Below are 7,770 nucleotides of genomic sequence, written 5' to 3' on the forward strand. Positions count from 1 at the left end.
GGGGCGGGGATTGCCCCGCGCAGCTCCCCTGCGCCGCCAGGAAGAGGAGACTGAAGTCCTCGCCCACCTCCGCCCGTCCTGCGGACCCCCGCCCCCCACCCGGAGTGGTTCTCAAGAACACCTGGGTGCCGCCTTCCGCCTGTCCCGGGCTGGACACGGTCCCTCAGCGGGGCCTCTGGGCCCTCTTGACCCTCCGCACCCCTCATCACCTTCCGTAACTATTGAAACAGACTTCCACTCCTCCCCCAAGGGTAAACAAGGTTGTTTCCCAAAGTAATGCCCTTAAAGGCCAAAGGTCATACACCCCCCCCCCCAAGGACCTTGCAAATTGTAAGGCCTTTCTCCACAGACTCCCATCACACAGCCCTACAGTGCCAATCACCATGTATTCCTGGTATTTGAAGAGTGAGAAACTCAAGTAGTGCGCTTATTATTGAAATTTAACATTGGGCCCTAACCTTAATCAATACAAATGGTCAGGTTTCAGTAACTGTCAGACCTTAGTCTCGTTCTATTCTCAGGGTCTGTACCTGTGTTTCTCTGGTTACCTGGGACGTGTTTTTCCCAGTTAAATTTCCTTCTTCCTTAATCTAATACCCCAGCTGCTTAGTTTTGAACTGATCCTAACAGTTACACATTTTATATTCTTTTTTTTGGGGGGGGGGAGGAATCATCACATTATTAATACCTCCTATTGTGATTCTTAGCAATATGCCAACACATCCTGATTCCAAGGGTTTAACACATAATAATAAAAAAATAAATAAAACACGCAAGTAGGGGATGTCTTGGAATTTTTTTAAGTCCTTCAGTACTCCTGGGAGCAAGACCCTATTTTTAAAAAAGCAGTCATTATTAATTTGCTAAATGTATTTAGGAAGATCTTACTCCATTTTTAACTACTTCTTTGCCTAAAAAATAAGTGCCAAGCATTTCTAAGACAGCAAGTTTCAAATCAAAAGTGAAAATATCACACAGAGGTTTAGAAAAAAGTTTGAAAGAAGTCACTTTGAAAACCGGAAACATCACTTGGTGAAATAGTTCACCAGAAAGGTAAAGTTGAGAGAAGGGAAGTTTAAAAAGAATGGAAATGACAAAAGATAATCAAGAGGAAATTCTTACATTATATTTTTTTTTCTGAATTCAATTCTCAACAATTTTGTAATAAGGAGGTGAGAAAAGTCCCAGTATGAAAGAAATTTAATGTAAAACAATAAATAACTCGGTCTGAGAACAGTGGTCACTACAGTCTGGGGGTTAAGGTGCAGCTATGAAAAGATGGTCAAATGTACAGTTCCAGACAAATGGAATAAATTTTACTGGTATGTAACACAAGGTATATTTCAAAATTGAGAAAAAGTTGATGTTGAATGTTCTTCCCAGAAAAAATAAGTAGTTAAAATGATGGATATGTGTATATATGTCACATTTTATCCAATAAGCTTATTGCCAATTCAATTTTTAAAAATTTAAAATATTCCCTCATCTTCAATAACTAGTACATGTTATTGTCTAGGACAAGCAGAAGAGGTCAAAAGCAATGTACATATGACCATATAAGCCGATGCTAAGAGAAATGAACCCCAAGATAGGGACACAAGAGATTTTATCTTTCTTGCTGTTCTTTTTAATATACTTTAAATGTACTATGTGATTTTTTTGGTTGTTTCTTTGTATGTTCTTCCCCCTTGGTATAACCGCTGTTGTCACTATATTTGATTTTGGTGTCCTGCATCTTGTACATACATTTTTCTAATTAGGGAAGGGAAATAACAAAATGCTGAAATAAGGATAAAGGATGAGCCATTGTAACAATGAGATGCACAAGACATTATGTTGAAAATGAACTTTACAACTTTGGGGGAGGGAAGGAGGAGTTGAGGAGGTGGGGAGGAAAGGAATGGTAGGGGAAAAACAAAGGAGGGGGGTAGCAATGCCCTATAGGAAATGGACTCATAACCTTACAACTGAAACCCCTCTGTACAATATCTTTACAAAAAAATTTAAATTTTAAAACATAACTTTATATTACAAAAATATAAAAGAAAGGATTAACCAAATTTAAAGTCAAAAATTGTACCTCATGTCTAAAACCAGTTCATACTTAAATAGATTTATCAACTTCCTTCATTTTTAAACTTGCATCAGGATATCAACAGTAGTTCAAAAGCTTTCTTAATCTAGCTGGTTTGGTGTTTTGTTTTTTTTTAACACCTATTGTTTATACTCCAATTTGTCCCCCCCCCCCAAAAAAAAAGAAGATCCCAAGTTTTTGTTTTCACTAGGATTAATTGATAAACCTTAATTTCTTCCAGGATATAAGAACAGGACCAACCTGTTTGCTTCCTCATTGTCCACTTGTAGATAACATACCTTCAGAAGAATATAAACATCTAGTTTTGTATTTAGTTCTTTTAGGGATCCTTACCACTGAACAATTTGTTAATGTAGAAACTAAACAAAAGTGACTGTTGAGGATCAGATCTGCAAAAACGAAAACCCAAAAGTATATCAATTGCTCCAGTAAATTTAAAGATAAATTTCATGCCCAGGCGCCTATGACTCATGCCTGTGATCCAAGCCATGCAGGAGGCTGAGATCTGAGGATCACAGTTCAAAGCCAGCCTGGGCAGGAAAGTCTGTGAGACTCTTATCTCCAGTTAACCACCAGAAAACTGGAAGTGGCACTGTGGCTCAAGTGGTAGAATGATTGTCTTGGCTGAAGAGCTCAGGGACAGCACTCAGGTCCAGAGTTCAAGCCCCACCACCGACCAAAAAAAAAAAAAAATTCAGCCATTTGAGCTAGTTAGGAGGCTGAGATCTGAGGATTGCAGTTTGAAGCCAGCCCAGACAGGATAATCTGTGAGACTCTATTTCTAATTAACCACCAAAATGCCAGAAGTAGAGTTGTAACTCAAATGGTAGAGTGCTTACCTTGAGCAAAAAAACTCAGGGACAGTGTCCAGTCCCAGTTCAAGCCCCAGGACTAGCACAAAAATAAATTTCAATTTTGTAAGCTCAATTTCTATCACTGAATCATTTCAATATTTGAAAAAATACCTAATTATAAATATGCATAGATATATTAGTGCTCACTTTTAAAACATACAGAAAAAAAATTTTTTAAAGTCTATCATTTACCTCAGAAGAAGCAAATAGGAAGAAAATTCTTAGCTACCATATTACAAATACTATATTTGTCCAATTTATTATACCTCTTAGGAATCATGGAAGTTAAAGTCCAATGTGCACATGCCTATTATTTTGAGAGAGGCAGGAAGATCTTAATTTGAGGACCAATGTAAGCTACATAGCAACACCTTGTCTGAAAAAGCAAGGATTGGAGATGTGGTTTGGTGGTAGGGTGATTATGTCTAGCATGCTCAAGGCTCTGGCTTAATTCCCAGTGCTACTCCTCTGCCAAACAAAAAAGTCATGAAACATAAGTTATCAGGGCTATATAGTCATCAGGTTTATATATTCTATTAAAGAATAGCCCAAGCTGGACAGCAGTGGCTCACGCCTGTAATCCTAGCTACTCATGAGGCTGACATCTGAGGATAGTGGTTCAAAGCCATCCCTGGCAGGGAAGTCCCTGAGACTCTTGTCTCCAATTAACCACCAGAAAACCAGAAGTGGCGCTGTGGCTTAAATGGTAGAGCGCTTACCTTGAGCTGAAGAGCTCAGGGACAGCACCCAGTCCCAGAGTTCAAGACCCAGGACCAACAACAACAACAAAAAAAGAATTGCACATTTCCCAACATCATAATACCTATAAAACGCCTATGTTTACTGTATTACATGTATACTTGTGGGTATGAAAATAATGAAGTTAATAAACACTGATAGTAACTGTGTATTTATGTGCCAATATAAATACAGAGCAGCAAACAGATGTTGGTACAAGGAACAACAAAAAAAATCATTTTGCAGTTTAAGAAGACATGAGTACTAGCTCTTTATTTCACAATAGCAAACTTTGCATCTACCAAATGTTGTATATATAATATACAATATGTACTATATACAATATACAATATATGTGTATAATATAATACATATTGTACAGTATATTTTATATAAATATTGTACTGTGTATTGTATTAGCATAAACAATATTTGGTAAGCAAATCCACAAATACTCATGAACTGAAAATATGCTGATTATTGTTTCAGCAAAGCTTTTTTTAGTGTAATGTCCTAAATTATTTTATCCACCAATGTAAACTTACTAAATTTAGTATTTAAATCAGTTAATAACAGTATGAGTTTAATCTGAAAATAGGTTATGGTTTATCCTGATGCCAAAGTAGGACTTCCATTAGTATTGACTTTTTTTTGGAAAGGGTCTCATATTTATGTATCAGAGAGCCCTGAACTGTGATCCTATTAATGTGCCAGGACACCTAACTTTTATTGGTTGAGATAAGGTGCCTTGCCTTGAGTTCTATTAATAATGGACTATTCATTCCACTCTTTGTTTCCCTTGCTTACACAGATAATACCTACAGGAATGGGATTTGTGGCCCTGGTCAAAAACAGAATGCAAATATGAAGCACATATACTTGGTAAAAGTCAATATATTAGTTCCTTCTGCCTCCAAGCATATCATGTCACAGGAGACAGATTGTATAAACATCATAACAATTCCAACCAATTGGCTATTTATGAACAAAAATTTGGGATTCCTAGCACCTTGTCTTTTGCCTTTACATTTTTCCTCGAATAGCAGTAGGGGTTGTATTCATAGGAGGACCCCTTTGTGTAGAAGGATTTATTACAAGTTTTGAGTCTACCAGGGCATCAGCTCCTAAGCTCCAATTCCATTTCACCTGGAGAATCTGTCCAGGCCTTGGAGCCAAGGCAAACTATCACCTGGGTGTTATGAGAGTGGGTGATTGATGTTTAACCATGGCCATCCTTCCAGAAGGCTTCAAGGTTGGAGTGTACAACTACAGTCCATTGTTCCTTCCGGTAGGAAACCAGAGAGACCTTAGCTCAGGTGTAGTAAGTCTCTTTTTGTTTGGCTGCTGGAACAAGTGTCTTGGCCGTGAACAGAAGCTGATGTCCTTCCCAGCTGGGATGGAGTTTATCTTCCGTCCCAGGCTTTCATGAGGACATAAGTCTCCAGGTTGATGAGGGTGAGCAGGAAACTCAAGGTGGGTTTGAGCCAAAAGGCCTCGCAACCTGAAAGAAAGCAAAGGAGAGACCCCAGGCTTCAGACAACTTTCCAGGACTTAAATAAGCTCCACATAGACGCTATCTTTCCTTTTGCTGATCAAACCTTGTTAGTTGGCAGTTTCAGCTAAGAGATCCACTCAAGTGCAGCCTGAGGGATCACCATCTCTGTAGTAGGCTCGACTTAACCAGTTAGGGAGTTCCCATCTATTACCAAATACCCATTGTGTTTTCCCTCAATTATCTGGGAAGAATCATCTACAAAAGTCCATTACTTATTTTAAAGGGCTGTTTTTCTTGTCTGTCTGGTCTGACCTTGCTCTAGTACTCTATCAGGCAGTCACGCTTGACAGGACTTGGCACATGTCCACCTATTAAGAATTGGTCTGGGTTTCAAAAGTCATCTGAAGTATTACATCATGCCTTTTCCATTTCCTCCCTCCCCCATCCCATGGTCTCTTCGGAACAATCTTGACAATCTTGATAACTACAAAAATCATATACTCCAGCTGGGAAGATGGCTTAGTGATAGAGTGCTTGCCTTGCATGCATGAGGCCCTGGGTTCCATTCTTCAGCACCACATAAGCAGAAAAGGCTGGAAGTGGCGCTATGGCTTAAGTGGTAGCTTAAGTTCTAGCCTTGAGCTGAAGAGCTGAGGGACAGCGCCCAGGCTGAGTTCAGGTCCCAGGACCGACCAAAAAAAAAAAAAAAATCATATACTCATACCTCTCCCTATCTTTCCTACTCACTGATCGAACCTTTTAAAATATGGGTTTTGAGATAACTTGTATAAAATCTTTGAATTTAAATCAACATAAAATGCTATATATCCAGAAAGAAACGCAATCTTAAAACTTTTCCTATGCCATAATGTTTAAACACACTTGATAAGATTCATACATTATAATTTCAAGACCTAACAGACCATTTACACAAATACACACACATGCACAATAAGATTTGGACATGTAAAGCACACATAAAAAATGATTTCCAAAACAAATAATGGCTGTTAAAGAGTACTCAAACCTGAGCGGTCTCCCTAACAAACTATCAGAGGAACGTCTAATAGATTCTTTTTAGCTCTACTTTTCTTGGCTTCCCTAGGCCTAGAATTCTTCCTTTTTTTTTAATTGTGAAAATACTGTACAGAGAGGTTACAATTACATGAGCAAGATAATGAGTACATTTCTTATCAAGCATTGTAGCCTCCTCCTTTGTTTCCCCTTCCCATCCCTTCCCATTCTCCCCCACCCCCTCCCCACCCCCCAAAGTTGTAAAGTTCGTTTTCAACATAAGGACTTGTTAGAATTCTTATTCTACAATTTTGGCAGGTTTCCATGACTAAGTTTTCCCATGTGCTCATGGCTCCCCCACCGCACCCATTGAAGGTTTCTTACGCACCCCTTTGTGTACTTTATCATCCCTATTGAGTTGCTTCCTGTCTCCAGTTCTTCCCTAGCAGGAGAATGAACCCATGCATCAGAACTCTTTTCTGTTTGGACACATCTCAGTGATACACATTTGACCCTGAAAATACCCAGCCATCAATGCACTACTGATAACTCTATTTTTCTTGACTAAGTCCATGCATGAGGCTACATAGTTATCCAAGTACCTGCTTCGGCCCCTTTCCTGTTTGCTGACAAACTTGATTTCAGGTCTGATGTTGGCTGCAAGTGAGCATAGGTTTAGTTCACAAGAAACAGCAGGATGCCCTTCTCAGGTGGGATTCCCCATCCTGGATGAGTTCCCAAATTGTTGGAAATGTCTTGGGATATCAAGGTGTTGCATAGGAAGGACACCAAGTCTAAGAGAACTCAGCAAGCAAAGTTTACTCCTGTAGAAGGGCATGTAAGGGACAAGTAAGCACTTGCCAAGTAAGCAAGGATAGGAGGCCAGTTAGCCTAGATTTTTATCCCTAACACAGTACTGCCCTTTGTTCTGATTTGTCAGAACAAAGTTCACAATCTTATATGATTGGCTGGTTTAAAGGGGATAAAAGTCTACCTGAGCAATCAACTAAAACCAGGACACTTGTCCAAAGCAGGAACTCAAAAAAACAATTCTGACTCAGCTGATGTTCCACTGTTTGAGCCACACCTCTAGCCCTCAGAAAAACTATTCCATCCTCTCCCCGTCCCTCTCTTTCTCTCCTCCCTCCTCTTTCTCTTCTTTCCTCTCCCTTCCTTATTCTCTCTCACTTCTCCTCTCTATTCTTGGTGCTGGTCCTGGAGCTTGAACTCAGGTCCTGGGCATTGTCCCTGAGCTTCCCTGCCACCCCAAGATTAGCACTCTAGCACTTGAGCCACAGCTCCACTTCCAGCATTTTTTTGGGGGGGGAAGGGGAGGTAGTGGTAATTAATTGGAAATAAGACTATCAAGGACTTTCCTGCCCATGCTAGCTTTGAACCACAGTCCTTAGATCTCAGCCTCCTAAGTAGTTAGGATTACAAGCATGAGGAAACTATGCCAGGCAAAAAACCAATTCTCTTAACATATTGTGGCTTAACTAAAATAGCTTCTTGTAAGATTTTGGCTACCTTTAAAATGGCGTTGCTTATGTCAAGCAACCACTTTGACAGAAAAG

The sequence above is a fragment of the Dipodomys ordii genome, unplaced genomic scaffold (assembly GCF_000151885.1).
Source record: "Dipodomys ordii isolate 6190 unplaced genomic scaffold, Dord_2.0 Scaffold63, whole genome shotgun sequence".
In the NCBI taxonomy this organism is placed as follows: Eukaryota; Metazoa; Chordata; class Mammalia; order Rodentia; family Heteromyidae; genus Dipodomys; species Dipodomys ordii.